The sequence below is a fragment of the Heterocephalus glaber genome, unplaced genomic scaffold, assembly GCF_053883595.1.
Source record: "Heterocephalus glaber isolate CG9 unplaced genomic scaffold, H.glaber_assembly_v1.0 deba00001442, whole genome shotgun sequence".
Taxonomy (NCBI): domain Eukaryota; kingdom Metazoa; phylum Chordata; class Mammalia; order Rodentia; family Bathyergidae; genus Heterocephalus; species Heterocephalus glaber.
In genome coordinates this window covers 27,101,628-27,124,065 of record NW_028258296.1, presented here as the reverse complement: position 1 = coordinate 27,124,065, position 22,438 = coordinate 27,101,628, and the positions used below count along the sequence as shown (strand labels likewise).

Sequence of the window (22,438 nt, the reverse complement as noted above, 5' to 3'; positions counted from 1 at the left end):
TTAAACATAAAGATGTTCTCTTAAAACATAAAAATCTATTTGTCTTGTTTGTTTTCACTGGTAGGATTATTATAACAAAAAGTATAAGCTTACATTTATGCCTAAGTATTTTGTTGAAAACATTAATTCGAATGTCCTTATTTTTTCTCTTTAGGGCTCTGTAATTTTAATAATAACAATTAAAACTATTTCCATTACTAAGAGACTAATATATTACAAATCAAAAAATAAAGACCAAAGATGTTACTTAATATTTTGAGGAAATAGCAATTGATAGGTCTCCCACTAACTCAGCAGCTACTATGTATAGTAGCTGCCCTCTTCCTATTGTGCCTTGCCCCCTCCCCTGTGTGATGTCACGCCAAGATGGTTGCTCCCACCAAAGAACAAACCCTTCTTCCCAGCATGCCCTTGTTCCCACCTAGAGAGTAACCTAATACTCCCTCACCTCCTACCACCTAGTGAGGTCACCGGCTCCTCCATTCCCTAGCCACTACCTCACTCAACCCCACCTCAGCTCCTACAAGTCCTACCCCCGATCCTATAAAAGGCACTTGCTGTCCTGGCCATATTGCTTTTTGTCTCTCCTTTGTTCAAAGACAGCCTGGCAGATCTGTTCCCCTAATAAATGCTTGTTGTGGCCTGGTCTGGTCTTGGTTTTCAGCCTTTTACCTGACAGCAATGAGAAAGAAACTACAAATATTTGTCACTTAAATTTTTCAGGGGATGGGGATTTAGCTCAATGGTTCCGCTGCCTGCCTTGCAAGTGCAAGGTCCTGAATTCGATCCCCGGTACCAAAAAAAATTTTTTTTTTCAAAAATTAAAAAAGACTACTGTCAGGAGCAATGCTACATAATTTTAGGGAAAAATGTGATTAGGCCTAGTTCTCCTGCCTATAGGCCAGCTATGGCATTTCAACACGATTTAACCTTGGCCTCCAGTCACAACTGAGACCTCAAAGATCCGGTGATGCTGTGATCATCCAGGGCAAGACCACACCTGCAGGAGACACCCTGGGAGGAACCAAATCTTCATCTGCATAGTTCCTCATTGATCTAGGAATTCTGCCACTCCCCAGTTATCTGCTACATTTGTTTCTCCTGTTGTACTAATTAAAAGGTGTGGCGAGCTGGGGGGGGGGGGGGGCGGCGCTTCTGTCTTTGCTGCCCAGAGCAGTTCTGATCAGCCCCAAAGCTCAGTTTCTCCAAGTCTCATTTTTTCTACCTTTCCTGTATAATAAGTTAATTCGCCTTGTGCTGCTGTGGCTCGCAGGAGGCTAGGACTCACTGCAGAGGTTCTAGTAACATCCCCTTTCCCTGTTCCCTACAGACTACAATGGTAAGAATTTCAAGTTCCAGTTCAGAACTCTGTGCTCGGAAAAGGATATTTTCTTAGGTTTGAGAAAATGATGAGAGAGATTTTCTTTTCAATTTCTAATCTACTTTCTCAAATAAAATATTCATTCATTCATTCTTTAATCCAACAAATATCTAGTGACTAATATTTGGTCCTAGGCATTATTCTAGGTGTTGGGAATACAGCAGTAAATGAGATATACAGAACACCATTATAATCCAAAGGAGGACGAGATGGAAGAATGAAGAGAAAAGAGAGAAAAGAAAGATAATTCTGGCAGTGGCTTACTAGGTTATCTCAGACCAACCTTCCTTCCTGCTGAAAACAGGTAGGAAAGATGCTTATATATATTTTATATTCATATATATATATATATATATATATATATATAGTGGTACCTTGGTTCACAAACTTAATTTGTTTCACGATTTTGGAAAAGATGACCACATTTCTGATTGTGTGGGAAAGATGGCCATGGTTATGTTTGTCACCTGATGCAGAATTTGCAAACAAAAATAAAATTTTGCCAAATGTTTGTTTGCAAGCCAAATTGTTTGCAAATAAAAGCATTTGTGAACCACACGGAAAAGAAAGCATGATTTGAAGGCATCAGAACACTATCATGTTGGTTAGACAAGTTATAAGAGAAGACATAAGAGGAGACTCAAGCACCTGATGTAATTTTTTTCCACTATCTGGAAGCAAAAGCAATGGTTGAAGGGGCTGAGAAGCTGAGGAAACTTCTGACAATCTTCAGAAGCATAGAAGGCCACAGATTAGAGTAAGGAGGAGTTTTGGTGGGTGACCCAGAATCTGAGTTGGACTCTGGAGGGTCATCTCCATGGATGAAGACCAAACAAGAAATAGATCATGACTGGACCAAAAGGCCAGCTTTGAATCAACTCAATCCCTGATGAGAACAAATCAATCAACATCTAGTCTGCCATTCACAAGCAAAAAGAAGTCCTCTTTGTATTAAAATAGCATTATACAGAGTATAAAATTATTTCTACAAATGTTTAATAAAATATCCAACTACCATCCAAAGATAATCATGAAAAATTAAAAATGAAGGAAAAAATTCATTTACACTAGTATCAAAAAAAGGACACAAGAACAATGTATCACAAAGCATGTAAAACTTCTATACTAAAACTATAAAATACCACTGAGGTAAATTTTAAAAGACCTAGTGGAGAGCAAAAGTGTGATCTTGTACTTCAAGACTCATATCCATTCTTCTTAATTTCTAGATTCAATACAATCTCAATCAAGTTATTTTAGTTGCAGTTCATGGATTGATTCTAAAATATATATGGCAATTCAAAGGACCCATAATAGCCCAAACAACTATCAAATAGAAGAAAAAATTTGAAGGCATGATTTCAAGCAACACAATGTATGTCACTTACTAGAAAGCAAGAGTCATCAATATAATGTGGTATCGACAAAGAATGGACATATAGGTCACTAGAACAAGATGGAGAGTCCAAAAATAAACATATATATGCCCAACTGCTTTTCAACAAAGTTTAAGATAATTCACTGCGGAAGATGGTTCTGTCAACAAAAGTACTGAAACACTTGACAGTTTATGAATACAAATGAACCTTGACATTTAGCCTCACACTAAATACAAAAATCAACTTAAAATCAATAAAGAATTAGAAGCAATGAAAAGATTATTTAAGAGCTCTTGGACAACTTTAAAAGAACAAATTTAAGACTCACTGGCTTCAAGCAGTGTGAAAAAGTACAAGGCCAACAGCATAGAAAACCTACTCACCAAAATTATACCAGCAAATTTTCCAAAACTGGATAATGAGGTGGATACTCTGGTATTGGAGGCATTTAAATTTCCAAATATATATGAACAGAAAAAAGCCTCTACACAACATAACATAGTTAAGTTGCCAAATATTCAGAAGAATGAAAGAATATTAAAAACAGAAACACCAGATCACTTGTTATTCTAATGGCATACCCCTCAGAATAATATAAGATTTCTCAACAGAAATTGTAAAGGCCAGGAGAGCTTGGAATGATGTATTTCAAGCTCTGAAAGAAAATAATTGCCCAATTAAGTGATTATATTCTTTGAATCTATCTTTCAATACTGCAAGAGAAATAAAGATTTGCCAAATAAGTATAAACTAAAGAAACTCATGACCATTAGGCCAGCATTGCACAAAATACTTAACATAATCCTTAACACTGAGGAAGAGGACAATCATGCCACAATACTGGGAAAGAAAATCTCATTGGAAGAGTAAATGAATGAAAATCAGTAGTGAATCAAACACTAGAAAAACAACAAAATGACAGGAACTTCTACATACATTTCAATAGTAACTCAATGTAAATGATCATAATTCTCCAATTAAAGGATACAGACTGGTAAATTGGATTAAAAAAAAAAAAGCAGGACCCAACTATATGTTTACTGAAAGAAACATATCTCTTCCAGAATTGTACACAGATGAAAAAAAAAAAACAAACAAAAAACCAAGCAGGAGCAACTATACTTATATCTCCACAAAAGTACTCTTTAAAGTAAAATTACCCAGCAAGACAAAGCAGGCCACTACATATTGGTAAGTGGAACAGTTCACCAAGAAGAAATAACAATTGTGCACTGAATGTCGATACACCCAATTACCTAACTGAAATACTACTTGACATAAAGGGTCAGAGAAACCCCAATACAGTCATGGTGAGGAATTTCAATACCTCATTCTCACAAATAGATGGGTCAACCAGACAAAAATCATCGAGAAAGAAATATCAATTAAACTGCAGTACAGATTAAACGGACTTAACAGACATGTCAGAGTATTCCATCCAACAACGTAACACATTCTTTTCAGCAACACACAGAACATTCTCCAAAATAGGTCATATTTTAGGCCATAAAACAAATAAATAAACCTAGAAATGAGGAGAGACTTTAAGAGTAAAGACCAAAAACCTGCTGAGAAATAAATCAGGAAAACAATTTCATTCACAACAGCTTAAAAAACAAACAAACAAACAAAAAATAAAGCATAGGAATCAACCTAACCAAGAAGGTAAAAGTCCTCTTTAAGGAAAATTACAGAGTAGTGAAGATATAAATTGAATAAGACAACAGAAAATGAAAAGACCTCCATTGTTCATGCATCAGGAAAACATTGTTTAAATGATCATAATCCCCAAAGCTACAGATTTTTTATCTATCAAAATACTAAAAACAGCCTTCATAGAAAATTCACAGGGAAGTACAAAGAACCCAGAATAGCCAAAGGAACCCTGAGCAAAAACAGCAAAGCAGGGGATAACACAACACCTGCTTTCAAATTATACTACAAAGCCATAATATCAAAACAGTGTGGTACTGCCACAAAAACAGACATGTAGACCAATGGAATAGAAGAAGAGACAAACTTATGGTCCTGCACCATCTGAATGTTGACAAACAGGCAAAAACACACTGGAGAAAAGACATTCTTTTAAACAAATGGTTTTGAAAATACTGGATATCCACACAGAGAAGACTGTAACTAGATTCTTCTTGCCCTGTACTAAAATCAAATAAAAATGGATCAAAGGCCATTTATATATAAGACCAAAACCTTTGAAACTGCTGGAAACACTTAGGGAAACGCTTGAAGCCAGAGGCACAAGCAAAGACTTCCTGAATAGGACCCCAATAGCATAGGAAATTTAATGTCAACAATCAATAAATGGGACTTTTATCAAATTAAGAAGTTTCTACACAGCAAAGGCAACAACAGAATGAAGAGACAACCTATAGAATGGGAGAAAATATTTGTGAGCTAGTGTTGTGATAGAGGATTTGTATCTTAAATATATAAAGAACTCAAAAACACCAAAAGAACAAAAAGTTCAATCAATAAATGGGCAAATAAACTGAACAGAGAATTCTCAAAAGTACAAACAACCAATAAGTATATATAAAAAAGTTCAACATTTTTAGCAATTAGGGAAATGCAAATCAGGACTGTATTTTTTTAGTCACACCTCATATTTTCTCCTAATTGACAACTTTTTTCATTTTCTTAACAGTGTCTTTCTTAGAGCTAAAGATTTTAATTTTAATAAAGTAAAATTTATCAGTTTTTTAAAATCATGGATTGTGCTTTTGGTGTTGTATTTACAACTCATTCTCAAACTCAAAAGTCACATAGATTTTCTCCCATGTTTTCTTCTGGAGGTTCTATAGTTCTGCATTTTACATTTATCTGTGATTTACTTTAAGTTAATTTTTACCTAATATATAAGGTCTGTACTTTTTTTTTTGGCACATAAATGTCCAATTGTCCCACCATTTGCTGAAAATACTATCCTGTCTCCTGTGAATTGGCATTGTGTGGCTGTTTGTGTGGGTCTATTTCTGGGCTTTCTATCTATTCTGTTTCATTGAGCTATGTGTCACATCTTTCATACTATGCTGTCTTGATTATTCTAACTTTATGGTAAGTTTTGATATTAGGTAGTGTGATTCCATCCCTTCCCCTTTCTTCTCCTCCTTCTTCTCCCCTTCCCCCTAGCATTTTGTTGGCTATGTTAGGTTATTTGCTTTTCATTATAAATTTTAGAATCACTTTGTCAATGTTCACAAAGTAGCTTTCTGGGACTTTGGGTGAAATCACATTTTTAAAAATCATAAATTGGTGTTGAATTTTGTCAAGTGGTTTTCTGCGTCTCTTTTGATGACCACATGATTTTTGTCCTTTAACTGGTGTTTATCAGTAATACAGAACTAGATGCACTTTGGTATGTTGATACATGTACATAACATATTTTGATTATTTTCATTACTGCTATCCACTCTTCCCAAATTCCTTTCCCCATCTTTAAGTCCAGCTTCTATTCTAGTTTCTTGGTGTCTTTTACTTATTCATTTAATTTTTTAAAAATTTAAATTTAAAAAATTTAAATTGCTCATATAAGAGAAAACAGGCAATGTTTAACTTTCTGAGGCTGACTTATTTTGCTGAACATGATAGTCTCCAGTTCCACCATTTTTCTGCAAATAATGATTTCATTCTTCAGTTTCTTGATTTTTTTTGTATAGGGGATCGAACTTGGGACCTTGCGCTTGCAAGCATTCTTCAGTTTCTTTATTCATCAGTTGATAGGCAGATTTTCTTCCATATTTAGGCTGTCTCTTCACTTTATTAGTTGTTTCCCTTGCTGTACAAAAACTTTTTAATTTGATATAGTCCCATTTGCTGATTCTTGATATTATTTCCCTTGTTATTGGAGTCCTATGCAGGAAGTCTTTGCTTGTGTGTATGTTTCCCTTATGTTTTCTTTTAGCAGTTTGTAAGGTTTGGCTCTTACAGCTAGGTCTTTGATCTATTTTTATCTGACTTTAGTACAGGGCGAGAGAGGGATCTAGTTTCAATCTTCTGTATTCAAGTAGTATTTTTTGTGTGGACATAAATTTTCAGATGGGTAAATACCAAGAGCATGGTTGGTGGATTATATGGTAAGATGACGTTTACTCTGTAAGAAATTGCCAAAATGCCTGTACCATTTTGCATTTCTATCAGCAGTAAATAAGAATTTCTTTTGATGATCATTATTATCAGCAGTTACTATTGTTAGTATTTTTAAAATTTTAGTCATATATATATGCACACACACACACACATATATATATATATCACACACACACTAGTAGCTCATTGTTTTTTAACTTTGCATTTCCTATTTGTATATCCCATTTGTGTATCTTCTTGGTGAAATTTCTGTTAATTATCTTTTGCCCATTTTGAAATTGAATTGTTTCCTTATGTTACATCTTAAGAGTTATTAGATTTTGTATAGAAATCTTTTATCCAGTATGTAATTTTTATGTATATGATTTACAAATACATATTATACAAAGGATTTCCACACAAAATGCATCCAACTGTATTACAAATCAATGAAATAAAAAAGCTGAAAGAGTGGTAGGAAAAAACTATTGTTAAATTGAAAATACCCTAAGTCACAGATGCTTTTAAGCACCAAACCTACTGAACATCTTAGATCAGCAACACGGTGCCCCACGAAGTATCAATTGTTTACCCTTACGGTCACATGGTAGATTGGGAATTGTGGCTCCAGGCTACTTCTCAGCATTGCAAGAAAGTATCATTCTGGGGCCAGGGATTTAGCTCAGTGGTTTCGCTGCCTGCTTTGCAAGTGCAAGGACCCGAGTTTGATCCCAGGTACCCCCCCCCAAAAAAGGAACTATCATTCTGGCCTTGAAAAAGATCAATATTCAAAACTTGGCCTGTGGTTTCTACTGAATTATCTTTATTGTATTTATGCATTATTGTATTACTGAATGTATTGTTGTACTTTTGCGTTATTGTAAGTTAAAACATATATTAGGAATCTTTTGTATATGAATTGAACAATTAAGTATTGAAATTGAATAATGAAGTACTAGATGGTGGATGGTGAATGCCACATTTTTCACTGCTGTAGTAGAACACTACAAACAAGGGGGTAAGACTAGAATGATCCATGTGGTAACAGATTAATGTTGAAGACAGCAGTATGAATTCATGTCCAGCTTATTATAAGTAGCTACATATAAAAACATTTATCATTGTGTCTATGTTTAGAGGTTAATGTACATAAATATATTTCCTTATTTTGTTAGTTAAGTGAACTTAGAAGAAATGACCACATAGCAGTATATTAACCACTTATGTCTTGACTTCAAATGCCATTAGAAAAAGAAACCAAAATCCATTATAAAAATAGTTGATTCTAGGACAGATGACTCTATAGCATTTTTTGTTCCAGAAACTAAGAAAATGCACAAAAGAGATATATACCTAATGATGGGTGTATCTGAAGGGGACTTAAAAGCCAACTGAAAGAGTATCTGGGGCTAAAGCTAGAACAAATTGAACAAAATAAATAAGCCAAAGTACAAAATGAGCCAAATTACAAGCCATTTAATAAATGGGGGAGAAGATACCAATTTCTTGTGCTGAATTACAAATAATTTATGTAGATACTATTTTCTCAAGCAGATGGAACATTACTAACATATGAATTACATACAATGACTTCCAGAGAGTACTGAATGGAAATGGGAGGTAGATGAGGAGTAACATAGTGAAGAAACAAGAGGAAAAAGGACCTCGGACAGGTGATCAAGATTAATACAGAGATAAGTTATGCTGACCACATGTACCCTTAATATAATGTAATGAAAATGTTCTTTTATCTTACTGCATCTTCTCCCCAAAAGCCATGACCCAGCCAATCATGAGAAAAACATCAAACTTCAACTGGAAATATTCTATGAAATACTAGACTAGTACTTCTTAAATGGCAAGGTCATCAAAAATAAGGAAAAGTCTAAAACACTGTCATAGTCAAGAGGGGCCTCAAGAGACATGGCAGCTAAATGTAATGGGATATCCTGGATAAAATCTTAGAACAATAATGAATATGAAGTAAAAACTAAGGAAATCAGAATAAACTACAGATTTTAGTTAATGTAGTGAAGTAATATTGGTTGCTTAGTTGAAATAAATCTACTATATTAAGATGTTTATATAGGATGTTAATAATGGGAGAATTAGGTATGGGGAGTATATGCATTCTCTTAATTTTTCTAAAACTGTTCTAAACAAAAAGTCAAATAAGAAATTGTGATTCTGCTTCTACCATAAGTACAGTATGAGATTTGCCTACCCTCAAGTAATAATGAGAAAATGAAACAAAAATATAACATGGAGAAAAAGCAATACAGGACTTTGATCTTTAAAAGGAGGATAATAAATGAGGTAAGCTCTATAATCATAATGATTTTCTTCCTGGAAGGAACTTTTAGTCAAGGCATAGGGAGGATAAACATAAGCAGAGCTTGGTAGCCTAACTGAATTGAAGAAACAGATATAGAAGTTTCAGGAAGCTGAGACAGCTGAAATTCATAGGGCAGAGTAATACAGGAGAAGGAGTTGTGAAGAGAAAGTACTCTAGAAATGAGAGGAGATAGTCTCTTGAGCTTTTATCTGAATGTAATCTGAGCATGCATAGTGTGAAACTCTGTGAAGCTAGGGAAATAATAAAAGCCAAGGGATCGAGCCAGGTATGGGTGGCTCATGCCTGCAATTCCAGCTAATAAAAGAAGCTGAAATAGGAAGATCTCAAATTCAAGGCCAGCCTGGCCAACCTGGCGAGATCAAAATTAAAACAAAACATTTCTGAAGATGTAGATCAGTGGTAGAGTACTTGCCTAGCATATATGAGCAAGCCTCTAGTTTAGACCTTAGTAACACACACACACACACACACACACACACACACACACAGCCAAGGGAACTACAACGTGGCTGGCAGACATTCAAATTTCTTCCACTTGGAAATGAATACTTGAGTAACAAAGAAGAGATTTCAAAAGGTCATATTCTCAGTAGAAGGGCTATCCAACATTTAGAGCAAAGCCTATTCTAGATCCATCCTAACAAAGTTTAAAAACAAGTTTCATGAATATGAGCTGGACCACAATAACTTAAATGCCTATTAAAGAAAACTTCAACTATTTTTTAAAGGAAGGCAATAAAGTTCAAATCATCAACAATAAAATATAATGTCTGGCATCCAAAAAAATTACTAGTTATGTGATGAAGTGGCAAAATGTGAACTAGAAGAAAAATTAGTCAACAGAAATAGTTATAGAAATGAAAGAGAAGATGGAATTAACAAAAATCATTTTAAATGCTCTATAAAAATGTTCAAGACTTCTTTTTTAAAATAAGGAACATGATGAGGAAAATGTATTTTAAAAATGACAAAAGTCATAGAGATAAAAAATATCTGAAATGGCAACTTCATTGTACGGAGTTAAAAGATTAGACAGTGAAGAAGAAAAGATTGACAATACAATTATACAACAGCAATACAATTTAACCAAAAAAAAATATTGGGGGAATCTTAGTAATCAATGGGACAGTATCAAATCATCTAATATACACCAAATTGGAATCGCAGAGAGGAAAAAAAGGAGCAGTAAGAAAATCTGAAAAAATGGTGATGATAAATTTTCTACATTTCACCGGGCATGGTGGCACAAGCTTGTAATCCCAGCACTCTGGGAGGATGAAGCAGAAGGATCACAAATTCAAGCCCAGCCCAGGCAGCTTAGTGATATAGTGAGATCCTGTCTCAAAATAAAAAAATAAAAAAGGGTCTGGGGAAGCAGTTCAGTGGAAAAGTCCTGGGTTCAATCCGTAGGAAAACATACACACATGCACACGCACACGCACAGACACACATATACACACACACACCATCTAGATTTCATATAACCACAAACACATGAATATGAGAAGCTCAACAAATAATAAACAAGATAAACAAAAAACCAGAATGTATATGATAATCAAATAGCTAAAATCTCATTATAAGGACAAAAAAAATTTAAAGCAGTAAAAGACATATATCACATACTGATAAGCAAAACTAGGAATGATCATATAGTTTTCAGAGATAATTCAAGGTAGATAACAATAAAATGAAATGCTTAAAGCAGTGAAATAAATAAAATTTAAAAATCCTATCAAACTAAAATTCTGTATTGAGCAAAATTATCTTTCAGAAATGAAGAATAAATGAAGACTTTGCTAGACAAATAAAAGCTGAGAAAAGTCACTTCCAGCAGACCTATATTACAAAAGATTTAGGGGCCAGGGAGTTAACTCAGTGCTTGCCTCATAAGCGCAAGGTCCTGAGTTTGATCCCCGGTACCAAAAAAAAAAAAAAAAATTTAAAGAAAGTTCTTCAGGTTAAAGAACAATTATAACACATGGAAAACATAGGCCTACACAAAGGATTAGAAAGTGCAAGGAGTAGTATGTTTGGGTAAATATGAAAAACTTCTTTCTTCATTGTTAAATTACTTTAAAAAGCTAGGCATGGTGGCACACATGCCTGTAATCCTAGCACTCGGGAAGATGAGGCAGGAAGATTGCTGTAAGTTCAAGGCCACCTTGAACTACAAACTGAGGCCTTGTATCAAAAAGCAAAAACAAAAACAAAACAAGAAACAAATAAATTACTTTAAAAATAATTATCTAAAAAACCAATTGCAATATATTGTGAGATTTATTACATAAATAGGAAATGTATGACAACAAATATTTGATATTGAAAGGGAGAACAGTTTCTAATGTATATGAAGATGTGTAACACTAACTGAAGCTAGATGGTAATAATACATATTGTAAGTCCTGGAGCAGCTAGGAAAAACGGAAAACACACACACACATTAATAAGCAAATAATGAAAATAAACTGAAATTTACCAAAGTTTTAAATCTCAATAGAAAAGAAGGGCAAGAGTCAAGTGTGGTAGTGTACGCCTGTAATCCCAGCTATTTGGGAGGCTGAAGTAGGAAGACTGCACATTCAAGACCAGCCTAGACAACTTAGCACAAGATTTTGTATCAAAAGATAGGAAGGAACGGAGGTGTGCAGGCAGGCAAAGAGGAGATAAAACAAGGAAGAAATGAAAACAAGATGGGAAAACAAAATAGTACACTGAAACTCAAACACATTAATAACTACACTACTGTAATGGTCTAAATACTCCAGTTAAAAAGGAAGTTATGAGAATGGATTTTGAAAAGCAAGACACAACTATGTGAAATTAATTTTCTTTTTGCAGGGCTGGGGATTGAACCTAAGGCATTGCATGTGCTAACTAGGCTACTACTGAACTACATAACCAGCAGAAATTAATTTCAAACCCATTTTAATATAAAGGCATTGAGAGGTTAATAGTAAAAGAATATAAAGAGATATGCCATATAAACATTAATCATATGAAAGCTGGAGTCATTACATTAACATCCAAGTAGACTGCAACAAGGGATATTACCTTGGATAAAAACATTTCATAAAGAAAAAGGGCTTAATTCACTGGAAATAATAATCTCAAATGTGTATTACCAAATAGAACTTCAAAATATGTGAAGCAATATTGTTGATGAGAACTGAAGGGGTAGAGGAATTCATGACTAAGAGACTTCTGGCACTCCTTTCAGTTAACAGGACAGGTAAAAAATTAGTTAAGGATATGTAAGACTCGAACAACACTGTTAACTAATTTGACAGTTATAGAACACTCCATCCCATGTAGCACAATACACACTCTTTTCAAGTACACTGGAACATTCACTAAGACCATACTCTGGGCAATTAAATAAGTCTTAATAAATTTAAGGGAATGAAATACTAGTTATGACTTCAATGAAATTAAACTAGAAATCAATAATGGAGAAACATCTGGAAAATTCCCCAATAGTGGGAAGCTAAATACATGTCTAGACAATTCATTGATAAACAAGACATTAGAAGGAAACTTTAAAAATACTTTTACTTGTGTGAGAATGAAAATATATCCATTTTGTGTGACACAGCTATAGCAGTCCATATAGGGAAATTTTTAGCTTTTAAATGAACATTTTAGAAAAGTTCTCCTTTTTCCTTAGGTCATATCAATGATCTAAAATTCTACCTTAAGAAAAATAAAAATAAGCATAAATTAAACCTAAAGGAAAAGAAAAACAGAATCTGACAAGTGAATATTTGATATACTAAATCTGCTATTTAATTTTTATTTTTCTTTAAAAGAGGTCAAATATAGTTTCTTTAGAGTCTGATTGAACCTATATGAACAGAATTTTTAAATGTTAAGCAATCTATGATTCTTTCCTAAGGGCAGAAAATTAAATTTTAAAAATATTAATTATAAAATATGTAATAACACTCCAATATAAAATTGTATAGAGTGAAAATTTTAAGTTCTCTCATTGGTTCTTTGTTTACTTCAGTTCAACTCTATAAAATAACCAACATTAACAGTTTATTGGATATTCTGCCAGACTTTTCTAAGGCAGTCTTTTCTAATATATTATGTTGAATTTCAATATATATAACCCATTTCATCCTCTGTACTACATTCTTTATTGCTTCATAAAGCTCAGCATCAGCATTACACAGTTCAAGGCACATAAGTGCTCATTAAACAATTCCTTTTTCTTTTCCTTTTTTTCTTTTTTTGAGACAGAGTCTTGCTAAGTCAACCAGGCTGGGCTGGAATTTGGGATCCTCAACCTCCCAGAGTGCTGGGATTATAGGAGTGCACTACTGTGCCTGGCTTCATTAAACAATTCTTAGTGAAGAATACTATTTTAATCCTCTTTTCATTCATATACTTTATCTGAGTATGTCTAGTGGTAAAGATATATATCTGCCTCTCTCTCTCTCTATTTGTATATATGTATACCATGTCATAATTTACACGTGGCAGTCATGAGAATACAACCATCTAATTATTAACTGCAAAGCTAATGTATCACCTCAGGTACAGCACACTGAAATCTAAACTATGTTGGTTCCAAGGCAACCTTCTCACAAGCTATTCCCTGCCACTTACTGAGCCTACCAGGCATAACAAAGACAGATCTATCCCTGGGAGATGAGTTTTTACTTGACTTTGGCTTGGGAATTTCCCAACAACCTTGCCAGACCTTCCTTAGAATTGCAGCAGTCTAAAATTTGTCTATTTTAGGGGCTATAGCTCCATGGAAGAGGACTTGCCTACCATGCATGAGGCTGTAGGTTCAATCCCCAATAGTGGAAAAAAAAAAAAAAAAGGTAAAATGTGTCTATTTAGTGTAACTTCCTCTCTTTCTCCTTCACTCCGGGTCAAATTAGTACTGCAGTCTCAGAGCTCTCTTTGGTCTCCTCCGGCTTCCTTTCATGTTCTGTCACATGCATTTACCCTAGTATATTTCTTGCAAGTCTATCCCATCTTTGTGTCTACTTCTCAGAAGACTTGAACTAACACAGCATGTTAGCCATTTCCATCTGAGTAAGATTAAAGGATCTTAGGTGTAACTGATTATCCTGATCTTAAAATAGAAACTTAGAAAACATTCCTTTTAATTAGGATATGCACTTCAGGTTAAAAAATAATGCCATAGATGGTATGGTATATTAAAAATCTTTGCTAAATCTTTTTTATTTTCCAGCATGCAAAAAAGTACTTTTTTCCTTTTGATTTAATTTAATTTCAACTGACAATGCTGCTTCTGGCTCTATCAAGATGCCCTAATTTCTCCATTGCTGTTGCCTTAGTGCACTGCTATTCAATACTTCCTAATGTTAGCTGAACTAGATTCACTATTTCAGGCAGAATAATGGCCTGAATTACTCAGAAAGGCTACAAAGGAGTTTTTACTGGGAGTAACTTTTAAGTATTCTTGTTCTATGGGAAGAGGGGGTAGAAGGAATATATGACATATTCATACTGCAGAAATGTATAGTTTTTGCAGGAAAAATAAGGATCCAATCAGTGAACCCACATAAAAAAAGACTAGCCTTATGGTGAAAGATATATACCACCACCACCCCAGTTCCACATAGCTCTACAAGGATTAAACTCAAAGTAATGAACTCAAAGTTTCTGAAGCTATTCATCCTTTTCATTCTTATTAGCAAATATTTTAGAGAACACTACTTTATAAAAGAAAAGTTGACTGTCTCTTGAGAATTACAACTTTAATAAGACTAGCCTTTCTTAAGTTAAATTATAAAGTACAAAGGATACTCTATTATCCAACACAATAAAGATAGATAGTTGTTTGATTAATTAAGAAATCAGGAATTTAAAAACAGTTTCTGGGCCAGGGATTTAGCTCAGCAGCACCGTACCTGGCTTGCAAGTGCAAGGTCCTGAGTTCGATCCCTAGAACCACCCTCTCAAAAAAAAAAAACAGTTTCTATGTATCATAATCATTTTATCCTACCTTTAAAAAATAAACAGACATTCATTCACAAATCTGTCATCATAAGGCTAATATTTGTCTTTAAATGAGGGTTCATTGATTGGTACCTCATCTTTCTTGCAAAAACTACACATTTATACACTAAGATTTCTACTATGAATTTCTCTAAAGCAAAGAAAGAGATCAAAAATGTTTGTGAAATAAGCTAAGCAGAGAATCATTCTAAATTTTTATAACTGCCCAACATATTTTTTTAGTGGTCCTGAGGATTAAACCCATAGCCTTGTGGATGTTAGGCAAGTGCTCTACCACCAAGCTACATCTCCTTGTACCTTCCCTCATATTTGCATATTGTTCAATTTATCAAATTCAATAGCAGTATTTTAAGTGCTTCCCCTTTATTAAATCTTTTTTTTTTTCAGAGTTCAAGTGGATATATAGCTTTCTTTAGAAGCATGTCAATAAGTCTTACAGCACTACAAAAATACAAGTCATCCGAGAAGTTTACAGTGGTCCCCATTACTTCAGGAGAAAATTAAATAAAATAGCTGTGGGTCTTTTAAAGCTAATCAGATAAATCAAGTTACAGTATCACCCTTCAGATTAAAGTGCTCCAGTACAGATGAGGCTGTGGCAAGCTCAATCCTGAAAAGGGATTCCGCTGCCCACTGTTTTGCTTTTTGCCCTCGGTATAACAAGACACACAGAGAAGAGGATCTGGGTTAAAAAGCGCCACCATCTCAATCCCCGGCCACACTATTAGCCTGAGATCGCTCTTCTGCTCAGAGTGGTCAAGATGTGATAAGCGTCTAACAAAAACAGTGGAAGAAATGAGCAAACAAGACAGAATTCCAATGAGATGACTGACAGAGAAATTCCCCGGAAAATGAAGTGGTGCTATTAGTTAAGAAGAGGGCAGGTATTTCAGCTTTAAAAATAAGTGTATCATCTAGTTTTTAAAATATAGCAATCCAAAAATAAGTATCTTCTTGCTCATCACAATTTTGTGGGGGTTGTGGTATAGGGGCTGAGCCCAGGGCCTCACACACACAGGCAGTGCTCTGCCCCAGAGCACTTTCCTGGCCCTGCTCTTCACGGTTTTCTAACAAGGGAGAAAATGCCTGTGAGTCTGTTCAGGAAGGAAAACGAAAAAGCAGCAACCATTGAAAAGCTGAGGCATTTCTCTTCTCTACCTTCTAGATTTTATTATCTACATCAAAGCCTTCACTACACATTCTCTAGCATCTCAGAAATAAGCTGGGTTTTCTTTGGGGCAGTGACAGGCAGTATTCAGAGGTCAGGTTACATGAGACCCCTTAGGATCCAAGTCTGTGGTTCCTCGTGGCCTACAAGATTAAAGGTTTTTTTGGTTTGTTTAGTTTTGTTTTGCAGTGCTGGAGACTGAACCTCTGGCTTCGAACATGCTACACCCTCACCCTACCTTTGTGTATCTGTGGGAGACAGTGGCCTCACCTCTCTAGAAACACTGCCAAGGCAAGGCACAAGTGGAAAGGGCCAGAGGCATCCTACTGACGCTGTGCTGTGCCCCCCAGCACTGTGAGAGCTTGAATCACCCAAGCCCTTATCAAGGCACTGAAGAGGCTGACTAGCTGGCAGGGACCCTGCCCGACTTCCCTCAGCTGAATGAACAGTGACTCTAATTCCCATACACTCCTTTGTGCACCTGCAGGAGAAGAGCTCCATGGGTCTAAGGAGAGCAGATTTTAATGCTGATGAGAAGACATGGTTTGTTTAGAATCTGGGAGGTACACTCAGAGGCCTTCCCTAAGTGACTCTGCTCTAGTTAAAAAATAGAGACAAAAGAACCAGGTCTGAAAAGGCTGGTAAGTTTAGAAGGTATAAAAATTCAGCATCTGCAGCAGACAAAACACCTGAGCCACTCAAAGGCCAGGAAAGTTCGTGCATTACATCACCAACTACACGGTCCATTACCCTAAGCTTTAACGACTGGAGGACACCTGTTTGAAAAATCCCACACCAAAGACAGACAACCCCAGTGTTCAGATACATTAGTATCTCTGGGGCCATCTGAGTCTCTGGCTCAGGAGCAGATCTTATGACCATGTCTGTGCTGGGCATAAAATATTTACAACCTAGTTAAAGGCACAGCGGCATTTAAAAATAAAGCCCTGGGAAAGAACAGTAGAAGATTCACTGTAATAATTAACCAGGCTTCAATTGGTGGAATTAACTCTTTGACAGATAACATGCAGGAGAGATGGTGATTTGGAGCCTGTTGGCTGGATGACAAGCACAGCAAGTCCTTGACCTCAGAGCAGGTGGAAATGGTCACACAGGCACCCCAGTGTTTTAGTCACATCTTCCCTGCTTTTTTGCCAACCGGAGCCGGGATGCGGAGGATGTTGGGGGTCTCTTCCATGACCCTGACGAGCAGGTTGTCAATGTAGTCCTCTAGCTCACGCACCTGAAACTCCTTCTTGCTGATGGTTTCCTTCTGTTTGAGGACCAGCTGGATCAGCTCCTCATGAGTCAGCTGGGCATAGGCGAAGGCAGGGTCCGAGGGGCTGTACTTCTTTATCATGGCTTCGCTGGTCACGTTCTCACTGATGATGGTGGCCATTCCCAAGCTGGAGTTAGAAATTTTGGTGGCTGTTGTGTTCATTGGCTTCACATGTTGAAGTCGAGGCTTGACAGGTTTGGTCTGGGGAGTTCCTGGAGAGGGAGCAGGTGGCTTTGGGTTGGACTTGGACTCAGATCCAGCTTCCGGTTCTGAGATCTGCACGTCTTCAAAGGGGTTCAAAGAGTGACCCTGTCCGGAGGTGTAGGCCACAACATCTTTCTCAGACCCTCTCACGAAGACTTCCTCTGGCGGCCGAGTTTCTGAAAGCACGCCTTCCTTCTCCTTCCCTGAGACGGCAGTGGTGCGCTCGCCTTCACTGCCCTTAACCACATCCTTCTTTCCTGTCACCAGAGAAAGCAAAGAGGACCTCTTTCCCTCCTGCTTCTTGCTGTCCTTGGTTTCTTTCACAGCCTCCAAGTTCACTGGAGCTGTGCCTTCCCTAGTGTCCCCGCTGGCTGGTGGTCGGTAAGATGGCAGGGACATGGACTTCAGAGAGTCCCTGGGGGAGGTGGGAGGTGTCAGAAGACAGGGCACCACCCTCCCCAGGCTCCTTGCAAGCCCAGGCAGCCAGGTTTTCGGAGGAGAACAAGTGCTTCTTCCTGAAGCCCTGGGGCGACGGAGAGGAGGCAGGACTGCTGTCCTTGGTCTCAGTCCTGGCCTCCAGTTGCTCCACATAAACATGGTTCCCGTTGATGCAGACGTTAGAGCGAGAAAGGGTGTCGTTCTTGGATCGCAGGCCCCCAAGAAAGGAGAGTCCTTCCTTCTTGGGAAGGCTGAAGTTGATGTGGTTCAGCTGCTTAGGGTCCATACTCGCTGTTCTCTCGTGGGACATAATGTCCGAGGCAGAGGAGGAGGACTCATCCTCCTGGTCGTCATCCTCCCACTGGGACCGGAAGTCTCCAGGTCGGAGCAGCATTCTATCTGGCTTTGAAATGGGCAGGACAGACATGGACTGGGAAAGTGGTGTTTTCTGCAAATTTGACTTGGAAAACAAGGTCTTGACCTTTGATTTCTTTTTCTTGTCTTTTGAGAAAGACTCGTCGTCACTGTCAACTGAGGGTGTTGAGCTAGGGACGATGACAGAGGCGGTGTCTGATGCGCGGTCCTTGTGCTTCCCCTTGATCTTGTCCTTCAGTTTTCCAAATGGATTTCGGGACTTGTCCTTCATGGACAGGTCGAACATGCTGGCTGTCATGTTGTTTATCATAAACTGGATGTCGACCTCAATTTCTCCCCGCTCTTTTTCCTTCTTTCCTGGTTTGGATTTCAAGGCGTACCACTGCGTCTTTCTGCGGCCCTGGTCCCGGTGCAGCTCCCACAGGTCCACCTCAGCGCGGCCCAGGAACTTGTCGAAGCCAAGCAGTGCGCAGTGCAGCACGGTGAGCTGCAGAGTGGCGGCGGCCGCGAGCACGGCCTCGGAGGAGAGCAGCGGGGGCAGCTCGAAAGTGGCCTCCTCCCCCCACACCGGCGCACCCAGGCTGCGCTCGGACACCGAGGTGGCGTACTTCTCCTTGCCTACCTGGATCACCGCGTACGCATCGCTCGTGCCCCCGTGACCCTTGGCCCGGAGGCCCCGCGCCTGTAGCACGGTCACCTGCACGTGAGTTGGGGACCACACAGCCCCCAGGCCCTGGCCTGCAGAGGCTGCCCGCGACATGGTGACGACAACACCTCCCCAGCCGGCGCGGACTCTTAGGAGGAGACCTCACCGCAGCCTGCGTCCCGTCCCCCTTTATTAAATCTTTCCAAAGCGTTCACTTTAGATTTCACTGGAACAATAACTGTTTTTCATACTTTGTGTGATATTCATTAAATGATATTCATTAGTTTGTGTCATCAAAATAATAAATTCAAATGGCATAAGTATACTAGGAACTACCCAAGTGATTGTTGAGACAAAAAATCAAGTGACAGGAACAAAAATATGTAGTTATTTTGAGAGTCTCCTGGCCTTGAAAGTTCTGGCTAACATGTTGGCACATTCTTTTGAGGGCACTTGGAGAGCCTGTTAAATTAGGCTGTTAACTATAGTGATTTATTTTCTGTTCAGGTACCCAGTACTTTTGCTTTTGGTTCTCCATTTCAACCTTCTTCAAGGCTAATGGTACCAAAGAATTTCACCTCCTTCCCTTTTATTGTTCCCACACCTAATTTATCATTGTTTCATTGCTTTAAACCTCTCATGTGGACAGGGTTGACTGTTCATCATTAATAAATTAAGACATAACTCACTATTGTATGATAACTTAGAATTTTGTTGTAATTATTTTACTTACATTTCCTACAAATTCTATGAAGACAACTGGTAAATTTTGTTTAAAGGGTCAGATGATAAACAGTTTAGCCTTTGCAGGTCCCTATTGCTAATTCTTTTTTTGTTATCTCATACAAAAACGGGCCACTTACCACATCTAGGCCATAGTTTGCTGACTTCTGTTGTAAGACAAGGTAGAATAAGTAATATTGTGACTCTCTTATAGATACACAGTACATGTTTTTAGCAACTAACATTTACTTTCAAAAACTTAACACGTGACAGATACATTTAGACATGTTAAATGCTTTATATCCATTATCTGATTCAGTCCTCACAACTCTCTTTTACTATTAGTGCTATATTTATTCCTTTTAGAAATAAAAAATTGAGACTTGGAAAGATTAATTTCCCAACAATTAATAAGTGGTAAAATCAGAATACAAATCCAGAATGACTGACTTTGCAATTATTAAGCTCTACTACTTCTGAAAAACCTTTCAGATAATGTACCCAAGAAAATACACATAGCGGCCCAAAATAGAAGATTGATCTTCTGACACAGTGCTGATTTACAAAATATTCAGTAAAATCTACATTGTAAAGAGAGACTCAACAGCATCTTAACCCAATGAATGAATATCTAACAGCATTGAATTTGGCACTGAGTGAAATACCAGATCTTTAGTTTCACAAAGCTAACATTTAGAATTACTGCTTTGGTTTTTCAATGAGGCAGCATAAGAGAATCTTAATTATGGAATGCAGAAATGCAACAAATAAATTATCTTAAAAAATGTAATATTCAATTTGTGTCACTGAGCATTAAAATAATAAATCACACTATAAAATGGAAGGTCAGCAATGGAGCAGGTCAGGCATGCACTTAGGGGTAGACAAAGGTGACAGAAGGAAATATAAGCAAAGAGAAATGCACAATGTTCAGATGATATGCATCCTATACCGGAGAGGAATTCAAGGCAGGAAGGTAATGTTACAGAAGTCCACAATGAAGGGTAGCATACCGCAGTATCCAAGAATGCAATATTCATAAATTAATAATATAACTAACAAATGGATCCAAGAAGACTAATAGACCCTCCTGTTATCATAACCTCCCACTCTCTAAATAAAAGAGTTCCCATTTCTGCTTTGAGCATGTGTTGGAGACAAACAAGGACAAAGACCAGGAAAGGGGTTAACAAGTTAAACTTTGGAGAGGGAGAGGGCTACACAGAGGGAGTATAGTATAGCAAATGTGGCCTTCTTTGGAAGCCTGCTGTTATCCCATCCTTTCTTGGATTAGGGAAAAATGCAAGTGATTCTTTGCTTGCTCCAAGGAAGTAATGGGATTGAGGCTGCTGCCACAGTCTGTACAAAAGCTTAGGTCAAAAAGTTATCACCTGCATCATGATGATAATGATGATGATTACAATGATGCCAAAGACAACATACACATATAGTACTTATTATGTGCCAGGTACTCTTCAAAGAGTTTTGAGTGTATAAGCAAACCTCACAATCACCCTATGGGATGAGTAGTTTTAGAATCCCTATCTTTGATGAGGATGCTGCTGAAGCCCAGAATAAATGGTTAAATGGCTTGCCCAAATTCACACAGCTAATGAGATTGAAGCTGGAATTAAAACCCAGGGAGACTGGCTCCCCAGTCTACACACTCTTAACCACTCTTTTACTTAGTTGTGCCACCACAACAAGCGATTGACATCTGACTGTCTTTTAGCATATAAAGTGCTCTGAGCATTGAAGGCAAGATCAGGGTAAAGAACAGACAGTGAAATTGGAGACACAATCTTGGAAAACCTGGATGTGTTTAAGGAAGGAGCTTGAGTTTGAGAGAAAGATGAACTCAATGGAGCTGGAAATTATCACATTACCACACCAATTTGAACGTGTTAAACTAGCAAACTAAACCACTTTAAATGTTGAGACTACACTGAATATAACTCAGGTCATAAATTCTGGTCCTCTATAAGTACGGACATCGATCTTTCAACAAATGAATACAAATAATTTTTAAATATTAAAGCAGTCATGCTATAAATGGATTTTTTAGCCACACTACTTAAAAGAAATGCCAAAATCGATTGTTATCAATATTACAGGTAAAATAAGAAATAATTTTACATTCTGAATATGTGTTTTCTCACTACTGACCTAACATTCCTTGGTAAAATTAGTATTCACTAAACAGATGCTAATTTGAAACAGGACAGCACTTTGTAATTTAGAATTTGCTATTGTAACTCATATAAAGGCAACAAAGTAGGAAAACATGTCAGATCTTGAAACATATTCTCAGGAAATTGCCTTTCTAGTTAATACGAATTTCTTTTGTACAGTTAAGTAAGCAAAACAACCAGAAATGTGAGAAAGAGCTGCTCTGGAATACCA

General features: G+C 37.1%; 1 protein-coding gene and 1 pseudogene across 13 annotated transcripts in view; both read right to left on the bottom strand.

The window, feature by feature from the left end:
* Positions 1 to 22,438, bottom strand: part of Btbd8 (BTB domain containing 8) — a 119,072-nt gene that overhangs the window by 73,199 nt on the left and 23,435 nt on the right. The gene's annotated exons all lie outside the window — the stretch shown is intronic.
* LOC101718274 (rab11 family-interacting protein 1 pseudogene) lies at positions 17,346 to 22,427 on the bottom strand (annotated as a pseudogene).